This window comes from Pongo pygmaeus, chromosome X (genome assembly GCF_028885625.2).
Source record: "Pongo pygmaeus isolate AG05252 chromosome X, NHGRI_mPonPyg2-v2.0_pri, whole genome shotgun sequence".
NCBI classification, from domain to species: Eukaryota; Metazoa; Chordata; class Mammalia; order Primates; family Hominidae; genus Pongo; species Pongo pygmaeus.
This window is the reverse complement of record NC_072396.2, coordinates 128,733,873-128,755,405: the sequence shown is the minus strand read 5'-3', so window position 1 is coordinate 128,755,405 and position 21,533 is coordinate 128,733,873. Positions and strand designations below refer to the sequence as shown.

At 33.9% G+C, this 21,533-nt stretch overlaps 1 protein-coding gene across 2 annotated transcripts in view; it reads left to right on the top strand.

Annotated features, from left to right (window-relative positions):
- The window catches only part of TENM1 (teneurin transmembrane protein 1), a 498,370-nt gene that overhangs the window by 400,841 nt on the left and 75,996 nt on the right, over window positions 1-21,533 (top strand). The gene's annotated exons all lie outside the window — the stretch shown is intronic.

Sequence of the window (21,533 nt, the reverse complement as noted above, 5' to 3'; positions counted from 1 at the left end):
TTGTCTAGAGTGAAACTTGGACGCTACATGCAAAGACTGACAGCTTGGAATTCTGGTTCCTCTTTTTATTTAAGATCGCTAGCCAAAATAACTTTGCTTCCCTATCACAGCTCCTCAATGTCACACTTTTCTTATCTGCCTCAGCTGATGAAAAAGAAAAGTCCTCCCCACCCCTGCCAAAAAAGTGACAAAGATCACACACTAACAGGCTGCAAATCACTTAAATCATATTTTGAGTGGTGTATTATGGTAACCTATAAATAACTAATTGTGTAAAATTGCTTTAGTAGTTGCTAGGTGGCAGCTTTAATTAAAAGCACCAGAGACATTTAGAAGTTTAGAAATGGATGGCATGTAATTTGCCCTTTTACCAACCATAAAATGGTAATTAAGAAATTTGATTCACTTCTTCCTATTAAAAGTTTTATGAGAATAGCAAGTTCCTTCTAAATACAGTTTCTCTTCAGCAAAAGGTAGTACGTTTGCTTTATCAGTCTTCTCCAGCAGGGTAAGATGTTTTAATGTACAAATTCTTCAGAAGTTAATTAGGACATTTCTTTCCATGCAAAATGTTTGTTTTTAAGATTCTAAAACATAAAGCTGTATTAGAGTTGAACTTTGATCATGGCTCCATATTACTCCACCATCAATACAAGATGGTCCAGTAATTTCACGATTACCAAATGCATGGAGCTGACTATAAAATTAAAGAAATTGGGAAGTCATTTCCTGGTGAGTCTAGCAAGCTTTGCTGATTTTTGAAGGAATCTGAAGTCTACAGTGTGTTGACTTCCTAGGGAATCCAGAATATTCACTGTACACTAGCAGAGCCATAAAAGATCATTTTAGCTTCATTGATCCTCCAGAAATACTGGACAAATTAGTAGTTGTATAGTGTAAAATTCAAACAACATTCAGCAAACTAAGATTTCTTTGGAAATCCATGAATTTAACACTGTCACAGGCTAAAACGCAGCTGGAAATAGAGTAAGGAAGTTCATTTTTTATTTTATAATTGAACAATTGATTGCATTTTTGGCCACTTCAGCCCAGGGTTTATAGATGTCACTACTCAGGGCACTTAAAACAGCATCATTAATGACATAAGTTATATGCAACATAAAAACAGCTTCTGGGATTTTTTGTTGGGGAAAAAAAAAACACCAGGAGTACCTCATAGTCAGCCGCTTTTTTTTTTTTTTTTTTTTTTTTTTACGTCAAGCATATGTTTAAAAGTTATCTAAGCTGGACAGATCTAAGCAGAAAATAGGGGATGTTTGAAATGTCTCCTCTTCATCCCATCTTTCAGTGACTCCCTGGCTAACTCTGAGCCCCTTGCGGCAGCCCTCAGTCTATCTCCCCTAGATAGAAATCCACCTTTTTGTCTCCTCTCTTCCCTAATCAGAACTGGGTGGGTATAAGTGGCATACTAAAGGGGGATGGGACAGTGGAAGAAGTATTTTATCACTGACATTATTTGGAATTTCCAGCGAATGTTAACAGTTAAAGCAGACCTACTATTCACCAGGTTTATTATTGTTTTTTAAGATTTCAACAGAAAATGCACTTCCCCTTACTCTCTATACACAGAACCAACCACTCCCACCCGTTCCCCCAAACCTTGGTACACCCCTGCAGGTATAAGGAAGATATTCACAAGATAGCATTCAATGAAAAGTTCAGGACACAAAGCTGTATGTACTGTATGCTGCCTCATCTGTAAGGGTGTAAGGGTAATATATATATTATATATTATATAATTATATATTATATATTACTATGTATCATATATCATATAATATATATTATATATTACTATGTATCATATATTATATAATATATATTATATATTACTATGTATCATATATTATATAATATATATTATATATTACTATGTATCATATATTATATAATACATATTATTATTACTATGTATCATATAAGACATATTATATATTACTATGTATCATATAAGACATTATATATTACTATGTATCATATAAGACATATTATATATTACTATGTATCATATAAGACATATTATATATTACTATGTATCATATAAGACATATTATATATTACTATGTATCATATAAGACATATTATATATTACTATGTATCATATAAGACATATTATATATTACTATGTATCATATAAGACATATATATTACTATGTATCATATAAGACATATATATTACTATGTATCATATAAGACATATTATATATTACTATGTATTATGTAATACATATTATATATTACTATGTATTATGTAAGACATATATATTACTATGTATTATGTAAGACATTATATATTACTATGTATTATGTAAGACATTATATATTACTATGTATTATGTAAGACATATTATATATTACTATGTATTATCTGATACATATTATATATTACTATGTATTCTATGATACATATTATATATTACTATGTATTATCTGATACATATTATATATTACTATGTATTCTATGATACATATTATATATTACTATGTATTCTATGATACATATTATATATTACTGTGTATTCTATGATACATATTATATATTACTGTGTATTCTATGATACATATTATATATTACTGTGTATTCTATGATACATATTATATATTACTGTGTATTCTATGATACATATTATATATTACTGTGTATTCTATGATACATATTATATATTACTGTGTATTCTATGATACATATTATATATTACTGTGTATTCTATGATACATATTATATATTACTATGTATTCTATAATATATATTACTATATATGATATGATATATAATATATTACTATATATTATATGATATATAATACATATTATATATTACATATATTATATGATATATAATATATAATATATTACATATATTATATGATATATAATATATAATATATTACATATATTATATATTATATAATCTATATTATATATTACATATATTATATAATATATAATATATATTACTATGTATTATATAATATATATTATATATAATATATTATATATTACTATATATTAGATAATATATATTGTATATTACATATATTATATATTACTATTTTTTAAATATATAATATATTACTATATATTATCTATTATATAATTATATATTACTATATATTATCTATTACATAATATATATTCTATGTTACTATCTATTATCTATTACATAATATATATTATACGTTACTATCTATTATATATTACATAATATATATTATATGTTACTATATATTATATATTATATAATTATGTATTGTATATTACTATATAATATATATTATATAATTATATATTGTATATTACTGTATATTATTTATTATATAGTTATATATTATATATTACTATACATTATGTAATTGTATATTATATATTACTATACATTATATATTATATAGTACTATATATTCTATATTATATAATATATAATATATTACTATATAACATATAATATATAATATATAATATATATCATATGATATATATTATATATAATATATAACATATAATATATAATATATAATATATATCATATGATATATATTATATATAATATATATTATAATATATAATATATATCATATGTTATATATAATATGTATTATAATATATAATATATATCATATGATTTATATAATATATATTATAATATATAATATATATCATATGATTTATATAATATATTATATGTTATATATAATATATATTATATAATATATATCATATGATATATAATATATTATATAATATATATCATATGATATATAATATATTATATGTTATATATAATATATAATATATATCATATGATATATATAATATATTATATGTTATATATAATATATATTATATAATATATTATATGTTATATATAATATATATTATACAATATATTATATGTTATATATAACATATATTATATAATATATGTTATATATAAGATATATTATATAATATATTATATGTTATATATTATATATTATATAATATATTATATGTTATATGTAATATATTATATAATATATGTTATATGTAATATATTATATGTTATATATAATATATGTTATATAATATATTATATGTTATATATAATATATAGTAATATATTATATATATTATATAATATATAGTAATATATTATATATATTATATAATATATTACTATATATTATATATTACATTATATATTACTATATATTATATATTTCTCTCTATGTATATAGAGAGAGAAAGTTTGAAAGGGAGTATATGTAAATGTTAGCAATGATAATTGCTACATAAGGGCATAAGTAATTATAAGTGACTTTTATTTTCTTCTCTTTAATTTTCTGAGCATTTATTATAATTCAACAAAAGACCAGATATTATTTTTTGAGTTGATGTCTAGTTATGAAATAAAATGCAACTTTTGTATTTTTCTTGAAAATACATGTATGTTATTTTCTCACATACACACCCTGTCTTGTCCTATGGCCCAATTTCTGAGGACTCAGCTCTTTGTTTTCATAGATGACAGCTCTCCAAGAAGGAGTGTCATTGTATTGATGGTTGACAATGGGTTACTCCCACTTGAGCATGTTACAGGAGACCTGCTGAAGGGGCAATACCATAAGTCAAGGAAGAAACCTAAATGGAAGACCTTGAAGGAATCCTGGCAGGCAGTAGTAAAAGATATTTAAATTACATTTATTATTTTTTTAAAAGAGTAGGAGAAAGAAGAAAAATTTAAAAGGCATCTAGATAAGCACTCTTGACATTGAAACATAAAAATGTAAAAGTAATAAATGTCTATGGTTTGATTATTCAAACTGTATAGAAAGATACAAAAGAAATTTCGGGCTTCTTTGCCACAAACACACATACCCAGGTCTCTCTCTGTAAAGATAACCAATTTTAACAGGCTTTTGAGATTCCTTCCATACCTGTATATATATTTTTCCCTTACATAAAAAGAAACCATACCATATAGATTACTCCTCACCCTGCTTCTTTTATTTAATAATATGTCTTGAAGATCTTTCCATAAAAGCAGGTACGTATCTACCTCTTTGTTTTTAAGAGCTGCACGATATTATAACATATGGATACACCTTAATATATTAAGCCAGTTGCCTCTTGATATACTTGTTGCTTGTTTTTAATCTTTTATTATTACAGTGCTGCAATGAATAACCTGGTTCATATATTTTGGAGCACTTTTGTGACTATATACATAGGGTTAATTTTTAGCAGTAGTAGATATTGCCAAATTGTCCTCCCAAAAGATTGAACACATTTACAGTCTCACTAATAGTGTATCAGAGTGCCAGTCTGCAATACCCTCAGCAGCTCTCAATATAAACCTCCTAATGTATGCCCATCTGATCAGCAGGAAATGGTGTCTAGTAGCTTGTAACTTTAATTTCCATTCCTTTAATTATCAATGAATTTGAGTCTCATTTCATATCTGTTGTGACCATTTGTATTTCTTTTTTGGTAAATTCACTTTCATATCCTCTTCCAGTTTTTCTACTGAGCTGTTGTCCTTCTGGAAATTAAGAAAAACATCCCTTTGTCTTTCATATGTGTTCCAAATAGTTTTCCAAGCTTGTCATTTTTTTCTCTTTTTTTCACCCTATAGAATTTTCTAACTTCATATGGTCAGATTTATCAATATATCTTCTTAACATCTGTAGAGTTTGTGTCCAGCTGGAAGAATCTTCCTGTCATAAAGATATAATATATTTAAGGCAGGTAGGCAGACTTTTTAGTGACCCTTAAATCATACCATGTGCCTCTCCAATTTGAGCCCTGTGAAATTTGGAAAACTTAGGAAGTGTTTGCAGTAGTTAAAACCAGAGACTTTGGAATAGTACAGATAAAAATGGTTCAATTTTATTTTGAATCTATCTTTGAGCCCCTGTTTTGTCATCTGTAAAATGGAAATAGTACCTACCTTCATTGTGGGTTTATAGAGGATGAAATGACACAAGATGGGTTAAACAGTGCCTGGCACAGATTAAGTACTGAATAAAGTAGGATGATGAGAAAGAGGATAAGTATTAAAATACTTTTTTAAGCTAATAACTATCATTAAATAGATTATTTTCAAGATTTGTAATAAACATTTTGTTTTCAAAATTGTTTGACTGTATTCAAATTTTCTTCTTTCAGACTTCATTGATTGTACAGACACAGCCCTAATTTAATTCTGTTTACTTGGAAAATTCATTGTTCAACTAAAGGGGAAAAATTGCAGCATCAGAGAGATGAGCTAGAGGGTGCTTGACTGAAGAAAAGTGTATGGACAGTCACAAGTACACACATGCATAAGATGTGCTATGATATTAACTATAGTATAAAGAATAGAAACAACCTAATAATCCATTAACAGGGGGTTGGTCAAATGATGGAACATTTATATAACAGTAAAAATGAATGAGCTAGATCTACATATAAAACCATTAATAGTCAAAAATATAATGTTGCATGGATAAAAGAGAAAATTGCAAAAGGATACATAAGGTGTAATATAATTTACGTGTTTTTATTGTGGTAAAATATACATAACAATATTTACTATTTTATTATATATACTGTTCTGAGGCATTAAATACATTCACATTATTGTTTAGCCATCACTGTCATCCATCTCCTACATAAATTTTTAAAGCACAAAAACAATACTATATATTATTCATGGATATATACACATATGTAGAAAATTTATAAAAACATGCATGGGAATGATACACACTAACTTCAGGACAGTAGTTACCTCTGGAGAAGGAAGGAAAAAGAGGATAGGGATAAGGAGATGGGATTGGCTATATCCATATCATTTCCTTTTTAAGAAAGAGATATGTGCCGGGCGCAGGTGCGGTGGCTCACGCCTGTAATCCCAGCACTTTGGGAGGCCGAGGCGGGCAGATTACAAGGTCAGGAGTTCGAGACCAGCCTGGCCAACGTGATGAAACCTCATCTCTACTAAAAATAAAAATGAATTAGCCAGGCGTGGTGGTGGGTGCCTGTAATCCCAGCTACTCAAGAGGCTGAGGCAGGAGAATCTCTTGAACCCGGGAGGTGGAGGTTGCAGTGAGCAAAGATCACGCCACTGCACTCCAGCCTGGGTGACAGAGAGAGACTCCATCTCAAAAAGAAAAAAAAAAAAAAAAGAAGTATGTGAAGCAAATGATAACCTCTATTAAATTTTGGTGGTGGATGCAAGATGGTCTGTAGTATTATTTTCTGACTTTTCTAACTACTTGAAATATTTCCTAATTTTGAAACATTTTAAGTCAGAAGTAGGGTTTAGAAATATCAGCACTTTGGGAGGCTGAGGCAGGCAGATCACTTGAGGTCAGGAGTTCGGGACCAGCCTGGCCAACACAGTGAAACCCTATCTCTACTAAAAATACAAAAATTAGCCGGGCATGGTGGCATGTGCCTGTAATCCTAGCTACTCAGGAGGCTGAGGCAGAAGAATCACTCGAACCTGGGAGGCAGAGGTTGCGGTGAGCTGAGATTGCGCCACTGCACTGCAGCCTGGGTGACAGAGTGAGACTCTGTCTCAAAAAAAAAAAAAAAAAAACTAGGGTTTAGAAATCAACTTACAAATGTATACCTGACTATTCCATTTCAAAAAGTGATTTATTTTGTTTTGTTTTGTTTTAAATAAGACTTTCACTCCTATAGAAATGATGGTCGAAATATTTAACATCCTGTAAGGCACAGGTACCAACATATGAGAACACACACCAGTTCTGGCCTTGCAGCAGGGTCATCAAGGACCCCTGCATTAATCCATTATTTTCTGAACAGATTGGTTTTGAAGCTCTTCCATTAGCTGTAGAGATCATCACATCAGCACCTCTAGTATGTGCCCATATGTGGAGTTTCCTAAACGGCTGACAGTGAACTTCCTGAGAGAGCCTCCATATAATGAGTCAGCTTTATCGTTGACCAAAGAAAGTCACTGTTCCCTTCGGAGTGAGTTCTGGCCCATTTAAAGTTTCCCCCTGAGGAATCACAGGCTTAGTAACTCAAATGTGAGGTTATCTTCAAGCCTCAAATATCAAAGCCTAGCCAGGAAGCCCCAGTGTTATTTGCTCTATTTTTTTTCCAGTTTCATTTACTAGCTATTCCATTTGATTTTTCAAAAAGCTTATTAGACTGTGTTTGGGGGAAACACAATTTTCAAAAAGCTTATTGGACTGCATTTGGGGGAAACAGTCTAATGGGTTTGGGGGGAAAGGAAGGTGGGTAGGTGCCCCATTTTACCTGTATTTACTCAGGAAAGGAAGCTGACTACAGTGGTAATTTCTCTTAGTGGGCAGGAATTATTTCTCATTTTGGAAAGCATCTCTAACCCAAGGAAATTGAAGCCATAGTAATAGATTGATAGGTCTGCTTTGTCCCTCCCCAAGCCAAAATCCATCAGAATAGATTCTGCTAAGCTTACCTATATTGGTTTTCATAATCCTTTCTCTGTGTTCTCTTGAGCAAAGTAAAATCAGAACTGCAGGCAGGCTATTACTGGAGCCCTATTTAATGACTTGGGGCGAGATCTCACCTTTCCCAGAGTAGTAAAACTGGGGACATTTCCAGGGAGAGTGGACAGAAGAAGGGTTACTTTGAAATCTTCTGATTTTCACTTGTTATACTTGAAATTTTGAGAAACCACAGATCAACAGTTAGCACCCTAAAATATTTCTTTCCGTTGTACTTTTCTTACCAATGCTGGGCACTTTTTCCCAAGTATATCTGATCTAATTTTAACAGCATGACATTATTCAAATAATCTATTGAATGTTAAAAAAAAATACTAGCCAATTTACAAATGACCAAAACCACTTGCTTCTGCATTGGCCCTAAAATGATATCTTCCTAGTTCCTGGAAATGCTGGAGATGTTTGAGCTGTTGAATTAAGGAATGAATCATTGTAGTTGTAACAATGGCATCTGAAAGTATTTTCATACAACTCAGTTTTGTTTTGTTTTAATTCCTTTATCAGAGTCACTGCCTGTTATTAATTACTCATTTTTTAAATTGCTCAAATTGTTATGTTTCTAAAATAGACCTTAATCATCTATTTTATGAACATACAAAGTATGTTTATATATATAAAGTAGTCTTGTATGGCAGGAACTATGCTAAATGCTATAGTCAAACACCACAACCATCTCTTGTTGCAGCACAAACTTACTGGTTATCAGACAGGAATCCAGAGATGCCATTGTATTAATTAATACTTTAAATATATTTATTTTACTGATGTCAACAACACACTAATGTTAATGGCCCCACCTTACTATTCGTAAGATTCCCACTGGTTTTAGCTACTCTAGCACATCCACATCATGCCCCTGGTATATCTTGTTAGAAAAAGAACCACATTCACTGAGCTTTATTGTTTTGTTAAGTTTTTCAAGCAACAAATTTGGAAATCGTAAGTAAACTAAGAAGATATGGTCCCTGCCCTTGAGTGGAATATTATCTCATTGGGGAGACATGGGAGGACTCATTAGAAAAGACTAAAATACAGAATTAGGTTGCATGCATAAACCTTAAATACCACAGCTATTCACAGACTGGAGAGCTGATTGGGGTTTGGAGAGAAAAAAAGGGGAAAAATGAGAGCAGGGAAGAAGTGGAGAAAAAGGAAGGAATCTGAAAAAGGATGGGACACAAAGGTAAAAAAGAACTAGGAACTAGATTCTAACCTCTATTCCTGATGGGTTAAGTGAACTCCAAAAGAAATAAGAGATCAAAGAATAAGGCGTAAATAAGATGGGGCACGGTGGCTCAGGCCTGTAATCCCAAAGATTTGGGAGGTCAAGATAGGAGGATCACTTGAGCCCAGGAGTTCAAGACCAGCCTGGTCAACATAGTGAGACCCCCATATCTACAAAAAAATTGTTTTAATTTGCCAGGTGTGGTGGCATGCACCTGTGGTCCCAGCTATTAGAGAGGCTGAGGGGGAATGATGTCGGGAGCCCAGGAGTTCGAGGCTGCAGTGAGTTGTGATCATGCCACTGCACTCCAGCCTGGGCGACAGAGCAACACCCTGTCTCTATAAATAAGTAATAAAACCAAAACATAAATAAATACTAACATCACTTGTGTTGAGCTTTCAGAAAGATTTCACACATAGAAGTTATTTTATATGGTCTTTACAGTCATCCACTGACATGAGCAGCTCAGCTTTTCTACTCACCATTAGACAAACGCAAAACCTGAGGACTGGCAGACTATTTAAATTTGTTAAAGTCACAGTCAGTCTCACAACTGGATCTTCTGGCTTTTAGCCCAGACTCTTTCCTCCACCTCTCATAGCTCTGATGAACTTGGCTGGGTATTTGACTTTAGAGGAAAGTAGACAGGGAAATGGCCTTGGAAACTCCAAAGGGGGCTAAGGAAGTCACCAGCCCCCTTTGAACAAAACATCCCAGCATTTTAAATGCCTCTCAATGTCACGTTCTTGTGCCCACAGATTGTCACACTTGTAGGTCAGAGTGTGGAAAGGTAAAAACGGTAAAAGAAGTTTATATCATTAAACAACGGCTTTGACTATTTTTCGCTTTTTGTTCCGCTATCATATTTGTGCCTGTGTCTGTGTGTGTATGTTGTTGTTATATTCATATATTCTTGATTGAGCCCAAATCAGTTCTCCTAAACGTCTCTTGAACCTCCACTTAAAAGGTTTAAAATGTGTATTCACGCAGTGCTCATTACCCTGCCTTACCTTTTGCAAATGACTGTCTACCACTCCTGACTTTGTGAACCTCTCTTCTAGCACTAGCTTCATTAGTCAAGACATACGGATGCAGGGAGAATTTTAAATGGACCCTCTGTGTTGTTTTTGAATGGGCACTACATGCAAATCATTATCCTAAAGAAATTTTAATTCTTCTTGAGTTACCCCACTTTTGTGAATAGTAAGCACTATTGGCTTAATTCCTCATATCCTGCTTTTATTGAGTATTCGGGACAAGGTATACTTAGTTTGCTTTTTATATTAGAACCTCTTGGTCATTCACATACCTTGAGATAGACTCATTTTCCCTAGAGTGCAACAACTGCAATTAGTTTTTTGCTGGTCCATGGGCAATAAATGAACTTTCCTTCCTAGGGCTAATTGTTCACTAAGGTTCTTGTGTGGCAGTTTCCTTCCTTAGGATGACAGAGACAGTTCTTTCAAATGTATCTGAGTAGCATCTCAAATATCGTTGCTTGATGTTTGAGGAATTTCTAAAGGGGGGGGGATATAAAATATGCAGCTCAGATTTAGTAAACCTCATTTATCTTAGCCCATATATACTGAGAACCCTTAAATCTCAGCCTGCAGGCATCTTTTGAGTGGCAACTCTAACACAAAAATAAAACAAGACATGTGCATTTCAACTTGAACTAGCACCATCTACTTACCCCAATCTCTCTCTCTCTCTCTCTCTCTCTCTCTCTCTCTCTCTCTCCACACACACACACACACACCAACCTCTATAAAGCAAAGAAAAGTAAATCACATTATTATCAGTGTCTGGTTTCACTGTTAAGTGTTGAGACATTACCACCACCTTAGCCAAGGGTCTTCCTTAGCGAGTTGCATGGCATGGAACCTCATTTATTTGATTCTGTGTATGAAAACTTTAACCATCTTATAAAAGCTTGAAGCCTTTTACACCAATAATTTAATAGTGTAGTATTTCCCCTGAGCTAACAAAACTGTTTTCAACTACTGACTTGTCTCTATGGTGAATCTAACATAGGGTGCTCTCCTACTGACAAGGGTTACATAATGCTCCATGGACTTAAATCTTATTTACAGAACACAGAAAAGCCTACAGTGTTCAAGCAGGGCCTGTGTGGAAATTTTTGACTATGATTCTAGGCTTAGAAAAATCACTGTCAGAAAGAATTATAGCAATAACTAGGCAATTAAGATACCACTTAGCACCACCATAATACTTTATCTTCTTCAAAGTCCTTTCATTTCATTGGCTCTTGTGAGCTTCACACCATTTTACCTTGTGTAGTAGGTAGTATATAAGTTGGGAAATCAAGACACTGAGTGGTCAAATGCATTATCCAAAGTCCTACAGCTATTCTGTAAGAAAAATCAGCCTGAAAAAATCCTGAGGCACTTCTGTTTCTTCAGAACTCCTAACATGGTAAGGTCGGAAGAGATCACAAGATCACAAACAAAGTTATATTGACAGAACAACTGGATTTGTGTGTGTGGTGGGGGGAGCGGTGTCATTGTAGCTATCCACATGGATCACATTTGTTTGCAGTTAATTTGATCCATGGTCCTTTGTTTGCTCTTGGTTGTCAACCCCACTTTTCCCATATTCCAATCATCACTAATTGATAGGGGACTGTATTCCTCTTAAAGGACTTTAGAGAAAGACATTTGTCTCTGCATCCTTTCTAAGCTCATTTCTAGAGAAATTCATATGCAGTTCTTGACCTCCTGGCATGCTTTATTTTGTTCAAGGTAGATATGTTTCGGTATAAATGCATGGAAATTTAGTCCTGTAAATCAGGAAGGTTTATTGAACATTTGTGCCCAAGTGTACTGAATTATTTGAGATATAAAAACTAATTCTGAAATCCAGTTCCTGTCCTCAGGGAGCTTATTACCTACACGGATCATGATTGGAGAATTCACATTAACAAATAAATAAATAACAGCTTCTGTGGGTTGGAAAACAGAGAGACCACGATGAACTGGAGTTTGCAGGGAAGGATTCATGAAAGGGAAACATCCTATAAAAGCCTTAAAAGGCGAATAGGATTTGGGTTGCTGAATGTTAATACTTGGGCCAAGCTAACAACCATATTAAACACATACACACACACACACAATATCTCAATAGCTTAACAAAAATAGTAACATTTCATTCTTACATCACAATTTAATATGGGTTGCCTGAGGAGTGGAAGAATCTCTGCTCCAAGCAGCGATTCAAGAAACCAGCCTTCTTCCATCTAATGATTCCTCAATGCCTTAGGCCTTGGAGTCCTCTACTGGATGGTCTGCATGCAGCCAGCCTACAGTGGAAGGTAGTAATCCATAGAGAAACTCAGTAGATATTTCGTTAAGGATCAGGCCTAGAAGTCGCATACATTACTTCTGCCCACACCTAACTGGAAAGGAGGCTGAGAAACGTAATCTAACTCTGTTCTCAGAAAGAAAGAGAAACAGGATGACATGAATACATAGCATTGTCTCTGCCATACTGAAAATGAAACGACCTTATTGATTTTAATTGATACATATAGATATATATATTTGGGAGCTATGTGTGATAATTTCATACATTTGTATAATTTGTAAAGATCAAATCAGTATAATTAGGATATTCATCACCTTAAATAGTTGTCTTTTCTTTATGCTAGAAACATTCAAATTATTCTCTTCTAGTTATTTTGAAATATACAATAGATTATTGTAACCTATATCACTCTACTGATTTATCAAACACTAGTTCTTATTTCTTCTATCATAGTGCATATTTATACCCATTAATCAACCTCTCTTCATCCTCCCCTACCCTTCCCAGCCTCTGGTAACCACTAATCTACTCTCTTTTATAGCTCCTACATATCAATGAGAACATGTGATATTTGTGTTTCTGTGCCTGACTTATTTCACTCAACATAATGACCTCTAGTTCCATCCATGTTGCTGCAAATGATAAAATTTCCTTCTTTTTATGGCTGAATAATATCCTGTTGTGTATATGTGCCACATTTTCTTTATCCATTCATCTATTGATGGGTACTTAGTTGATTCCCATATTTTGGCTGTTGTGAATAGTGCTGCAATAAACACGGGAGTGCAGATATCCCTTTGATATACTGATTTCTGTTATTTTCTATATATACCCAGTAGTAGTAGTGGAATTGCTAGATCGTATGATAGTTCTATTTTTAGTTTTTTGAGGGACCTTCATTCCATTTTTTATAGTGGCTATACTAATTTACATTCCCACCAACAATATATGAGGATTCCGCTTTCTCCACATCCTCACCAGCATTCATTATTCCCTATCTTTTTTAATAAAAGCTATTTTGACCTAGGTGAGTTGATATCCCATTGTGTGGGATCTCCTTTTTAGGTGGTAATTCTATGATAATAGTAAAGTTACTGAACTCCCCCACCACATGGAAGCTCTTGAGTACTTTCTTGAAACTCATCAGCTCTGTGAAGATAAAGCCACAGAATACCTTTGAAGAATAATTCTGAAGAAGTCTAAGAGATCTATAGGAATACAATAATTCTTAACAATTTTTGGGACAGGTCAGAGATCCTTTTGACAATCTAACAAAACCAATGGACTCCCTCCCCATGATAATACCCATACACAAAACATTTTGTGGATAATTTCATGGAGTTTCTGAACCTTCTTAAGCCAGTCTGTACCCCATCCCTGTGGTAAAGCAATTGATAACCTCATTTAAGCTACATGGCATAGTGGTTAAGAGAATGGGCATTAAACTCAGACAAACTTGTGTTAAACTAGCATTTTCTTTTTTTCTTTTTTCAACTTCTACTTTAAGTTCAGTGGTACATGTACAGGTTTATTACATAGGTAAACATGTCTCATAGGGGTTTGTTGTGCAGATTGTTTCATCACCCAGGCATTAAGCTTAGTATCCATTAGTTATTCTTTCTGATCCTCTCCCTCCTCCCACCCTCCACTATCCAACAGGCCCCAGTGTGTGTTGTTCCCTTCTATGTGTCTATGTGTTCCCATCATTTAGATCCCACTTATAAGTGAGAACATGTGGTATTTGGTTTTCTGTTCCAGTATTAGTTTGCTAAGGATAATGACCTCCAGCTCTATCCATGTCCCTACAGAGGACATGATCTCATTCCTTTTTATGGATTCATAGTATTCCATGGTGTATATGTACCACATTTTCTTTATACAGTCTATCAGTGATGGGCATTTAGGTTGATTCCATGTCTTTGCTACTGTGAACAGTTCTGCAATGAACATACACGTGCATGTGTCTTTATAATAGAATGATTTATATTCCTTTGAGTATATACCCAGTAAGGGGACTGCTGGGTCAAATGGTATTTCTGTCTTTAGTTCTTTAAGGAATCACCACACTGTCTTCCACAATGGTTGAACTAATTTACACTCCTACCAACAGTGTATAAGCGTTCCTTTTACTCCACAACCTTGCCAGCATCTGTTATTTTTTGACTTTTAATAGTAGCCAATCTGACTTGTGTGAGATGGTATCTCATTGTGGTTTTGATTTGCATTTCTCTAATGATGAGTGATGTTGAGCTTTGTTTTCATATGCTTGTTGGCCACATGTATATCTTCTTTTGAGAAGTGTTTGTTCATGTCCTTTGCCCACTTATTAATGGGGTTGTTTTTTTTTCTTGTAAATTTGTGTAAGTTCCTTATAGATGCTGGATATTAGACCTTTGTCAGATTCATACTTTGCGAAAATTTTCTTCCATTCTGTAGGTTGCCTATGTACTCTGTTGATAATTTCTTTAGCTGTACAGAAGTTCATTTGTCAATTTTTGCTTTTGTTGCAATTGCTTTCAGTGTCTTCATTATGAAATCTTTCCCATGCCTATGTCTGGAACGGTATTGCCTAGGTTTTCTTCCAGGGTTTTTATAGTTTTGGGTTTTACTTTTAAGTCTTTAATCCATCTTGAGTTAATTTTTGTATATGGTATAACGAAGGGGTCCAGTTCCAATCTTCTGCATATGGCTAGCGAGTTATTGTAGCACCATTTACTGAATAGGGAGTCCTTTCCCCATCGCTTTAAACTAGCACTTTCTAGGTATGTAACCTAGAGTTAGTCACTCTACCTCTCTGCACTTCCATTTCCTCATCTAAAAAATTACATTAGTACCTACTCCACAAGGCTGTTGTGAGGATTGAATGAGAAAATCTATGTAAGGAATCCAGCACAGTACCTGGAATTTCATAGTATTCTCGGCAAATGGAAATGATTATTGTTTAGTAATATTAGTCATCTTTCATAGATTTTCAGTGGTGTTTACCTGGATTTCATACATACTAGGCTCATCTAGAATTCAACATGGTTCTTCAGATTTCATCTTACCTATCACTTAAGTCTGAGAAATCACTTGTGACTTTCGTTTCCCCAGCCCATCCCCCAAGGATGCTCCCATGGCACCTTGGACTTGCCCCAAACTAGTGCTTATCTAATGGCATTGCAATTGCCTGGTTATTTCTCTGTCTCACTCTACCGGTTTCCAGGCTTTCTAAGAGCAATGCCATGTCTGTTTTATAGTCTCCTGTACTCCCATTGCCTAGGACAGTGCCTCACACATAAAGGGTGCAAAATAAATCTTGAATAAGTTAGTAAGTAAACAGAAAAACATTTTTCTCAGTAAGCTTTAAGAAAAATAGTGGTTGGTGGATTTAAAAGGGCTGTCCATTCACTTTGCCTTATGGCAAAGCTGAAGTCTAAAGCTTTGAGAGGACCACAAGGAGCTGAAGGCAAGACAAATGCTAAACACTGGTGTCGTCTGTCTTTCTCTCAATCAGAATTCTTGGTTAACTAGCCCACAAATTTATTGTTCTTTATAATGACTATGAAGCCCTTTGAAGTGCCTTTTGAGTAATCAAAAGAAGACATTCCAGTCAGCAGAATATTAGTTTGAATGCTTATCATTTTTAATTTGTGTTTATGTTCTTTGGAAATTGACCTTTACTATGTAGAATATACTAGAACATTTTATTAAACAAAATATCTGATTAAATAACTCACCATTCACTAGTCAGATAATATTACAGTGAGTTTATTAGTGTCTCCTACTGGAGAAATCCTGATGCCATTGTTAACCACACAGTGAAATCATCTCAGCTGGTCATTAAGCTCTGCCTCCTTCCAACCTCTAGTGACACACAGAAATCTGTAAACCCTCCAAGTTCAAGAAGCTCCATTTAGTGGCTACATAGTGAGAAAACTTAACAGGCTTATTATGCATAAGTAACTTGGCCCTTTCTGATCCCAGAGGGTAATTAAGTGGACAGTAGTCAGATGGGTTGAAGAATGGACTTTTCTGCCTAGTAGAGTTTCCATATATACCACACATATAGTACCAATTTTCAGAGAATTGGAATGCACATGAACAAAGAAAAATTCTCTTTGACTAAAAGAACATTTTTGAATCAGTTACACAATTCAGCACTCTCAGTATTGGAGATTGAGCTGACACCATATTAGGCTTAGGAATTTCCCTGGAAGTTGATTTAACCATTTATCTTTGTCTGATAAAATTAAACAGCAGATTGTGGCAGAAAAACATCCACTATTTCAGTTTTCTTGTTGCTAGGGCTATAGATGAAGAGAATGTTATGACTGCTTTCCAAAGCTTATATTCTGAAAGATGTTTCATTTTTTATATAGAAATAATAAAAATGTAGGTGACCTCAACAGCTGTAATTTTAAAAAATTAAGTGCAGAGATGCCTTCTGCCAACATTTGAAATTGGCATTCTACACAGCCAAAAACTCTGATCTTCACTGTTATCTAATTTGGGATTTTAGCTACTATTTCCAAGCTATTAAGCACCACATCTGGACTCTCAGTGATTACATCAGGATGCCCCTGTTCCTTCAGTATTGATCAGTAGCATCTTTTTCCCCTCACAGGTGATAAATTTATAAGTAACTATCCAGGCTGCCCCAGCTTTAGGCAATTGTCTTCTTAAGAATTATAGTATTTATTCATTGGAGGATAATAGGACAAGGGAAGAAGTCAAATAATTTTGCCTGTAATTTGCAGCTGTTTCATACAGAGCAATGCTTCACAGAGAAAAGAGCCTGCAGTTCAGATATTATATAATATCCTCTACTTTGCATGGGATGTTGTGAATAATTTTTTTACAAGATGCACTTTATTTATGAGCAGGTCTCTCCATAGAAAGAGCTTGTTAGGGCTTAATGCTGATGAATGGAGACAGCACCATTCACACTTCCAGGTTATGGTCTGTCAGTGCTTTCATTATATGCACTGATTTACAAGGATTTATTTATTTTCTCCCAAATGTAAAAATGTGCTCCAAGCTAAACATGCTGTCTGGGCATCTGAGGCCAATGTTTTCCTTGGTGCAGGGGGATTTTTAAATTCAAATTTAAATTGAGGGGACTCAAGCTATTGTGTGTTTTCTTCCCACTTCCACCTCCACCTGCCTTGCATCACTGCCTAACCTTGTGGTAATATCAGAGATCTCTATATTTTTACTTGCTTTGAAAACAAAAATGAATTCTGGTTCAAAATTTTTAAACCTGGAAGTGGTTTTCTTAGTACGGTTTAAATCTTTAAATCTTTTCTCATCCAGAGACTGTACCTTTGATTGTTTAAGTGCTAATGAAAATGCTGTCAGTGAGCACATCAGTGAACATGACCATTGGAACAAATTATGCCAACAACATTGGTTACCAAGTTTTGGAGATCTGGGCACAACAATATCAAAATTGGAAAGTAAATTGAATCTGCAGATCTTGCTAGCCCCAGATGGCTTTATGTGATCTGAAATCACTCACATGCCCATCTCCAAAGAATAAAGCTTAAAATATATACTGGGAATGTGTCACCTCCTTTCACTCATTCTGACAAGCAGTAATATACCTACAGCATCATCACTATCCCTGGGTTATAACAATAAGCATTATGGGAGGGGAAACCTCCCCAAATGATGGACAAATATTATTCTCTTTTTCATGCCTGGGGTTTCCAATTTGATTTTTACCCTCAGTGAAAATTAAACACCCCTTAAACTTCACCAGCAAAGAGGTTGCAGAATTGTTGTTTGGGGAATTTATGTGTTGGCTGGTTGATTGGTTGGTAAGGGAAGGCAAATGAGAGGAAAATATGTACATATAAAATATGCCTCGGTACATTTATGAAGCACCTATCACATAGTTTCCTGAAAGCCTTTTCTACTATTTCTTTTTCAACTCCAAATATAAGTGTAACCCAATCAAAGTCAATTAAAGCTTCTCAAGGAAAAAGAAGTATGTTTGGAATTTGGACCATGATAAAAGAAGTTGCTACACAAATATATGAAAGGAAAATATTCTACCAACTGTCAGCAGAATAAGCCCTGAAGGCAAATAGTGAGTATTTAATAAGCCCAGACTTATTTCAAAGGGCACTCGTCTGTGGAACTCAGCTGACATGAACAGAGACAAAGAAGTTCACAGTGTTTAGATCTTCACAAAAAGTAAAAGTAAGAAAACTATGTAAAGTCCCAGATTATCCTCCCTGGATCAGCCTAAACTTTGCACTCTGATGGGATGAGAAGTGTGGTAGTCAAGGAAAAGAATTGTCCTCCCTGATATCAGCAAAGAGATGTAAAGACCTTCCCACATATACTACTTAAGAATACATGTATTTCTCTATACCTTTTGTGAACCTGCTCAAATTTTTAGAGGATCAGATCCTCTAAGTTTACTACCTCCTCATAAGAGCAACACTTCATTTTATTTTTAATATCCTTAATTTACTAAAGTTCCAGAGTATTCCTCTTAGTCTTAGTTTCAATGTCACCAGATTCTTTATCCTTATACACTCACAGAGCCTAGCATGGTGACATTCACTATGATTTAGTAATCATAGTGTTTAGTAAATGATTCATGATTTCATACATGTCGAGCACATCTCCTCTCAGTCTTTCCATCTCCAGACTTGAGTCTTGAGTCTTGATCTTTCAGTCTATCCCCTTATGACAGCCAAATTTGAAATTTTATACTCAGCGATATTTAATATAGTGGTCATAGAAGATGGTTCTAAATAATAGGTCTGCCACAAACCACACCAAATTTTAAGCAATCAAGAAATTGATGTTGCAAAACACAAAAATAACAGGCAGAAGTTCCCCCTTGGTTCATCCCTTCCAAAATGTTCTGGAGATTAAATAATTGTTCATATGCCATCATCATTTAACTTGCCCCAGTCTTAAAAGTCTTTTTATAAACCACCTTAAGGGTCCTTATACCTCTAAAAATTATAAAGGGATTTATGGACATGGAATTCCCTTGTTTGAACATGCTGGTTTCCTTGGAGAACTCACCAAAACATAGATGACTTTAGAAGTATTCAGGGGACATTTAAATGAATTTGTAACTTTTATAGATGTTAAGGATTAATCAAACATCAGGATTAATCAAAGTATACCATAAAGCCAAGTCTTAATATTAACTTCCTGCCAATGAATTAGTTCATCTAAAAGCAGTTTATTAAGTTGAGTTTATAAAATGGCTCTAAATGAGTTCACGTTTTACCAGAAAATTCATGTGTGTGTGTGTTTGTGTGTTGTGTTGTGCTAAAAGGACATGCTTGTTAGCACAGAGATTCTGACTTTAACATCCATTCAATGAGTTTCACCAGATCTAAATAAAGGGAAGTAGGGAAAAGAGTAAATTGCAGACTAGTTTGAAAAAATGCCATGTGGTTATTTTCAAGAGCACTGTCAAAAGCACCAAGGGAAATGGGAGTAGAGCCATATGTTCTTAAAGTGTATCTGATACTTTTTATATGTATTGTTTCATATGATATAACAACCTAGGGCCAGGCCCGATATCTCACGCCTGTAATCCCACCACTTTGGGAGGCCGAGGCAGGTGGATCACCTGAGGTCAGTTTGAGACCAGCCTGGCCAACATGGTGAAACCCTGTCTCTACTAAAAATACAAAAAATTAGCCAGGCATGCTGGCAGGCTCCTATAATCCTAGCTACTTGGGAGGCTGAAGCAGGATAATCACTTGAACCCAGTAGGCAGAGGTTGCAGTGAGCCGAGATTGCACCATTGTACCCAGCCTGGACAACAAGAACAAAATTCCCTCAAAAAAAAAAAACAAAAAACCTAGATATAGAGTAACCAGCTCATCCTGGTTTGTCAAGGATGGTCCTAGTTTAAAAACTGAGCTCTGCCTCAGTTACAGCCAAACCAGAGCAGTAGATCACTTTAGCTAAGTAAGGCAGACGATCCTGTCCCTATGTTACCAAAGAGGAGTCTGAAATTTGCAAATGAATGACTCAATCAGAGTCACACATTAGTTGTAAGTGGGGTATTCAATATTAGAACCCAAGCCTTCTAACTGCTATTATAATAAAAATTTTAAGAAACCAGGCTGTAATTAACACTGTGTATAAAAACTGCTGTGAAAATTGTATCAGCTTTTATCTTTTCTAGAAACTTAGCCATTCCCTTTGTGATACTATAATTTTGCTCTCCAACTCCCCTTTTAATAGATAATATGGAGAAAAAAACTCAGCCCTGTTTATCAGAGTTATTACAAACTCCCTTTTAACAAAGTCTGAATTGATGAAAATAATTATAATGCTTTTCAACTCTGTTATTTCCTAATGCAATCATGAAAATAAGCAGCAGCCTGTGCATTAGCACCCTAAAAAAATGTAATATACATGATCTCCCCATCTTTTCCCATTTATCTTAAAGATGATTTTTTATTGTTTGTGGGGGCAAGCAAGTATCAAAGGGGTGGAAATGTAAAACTGGA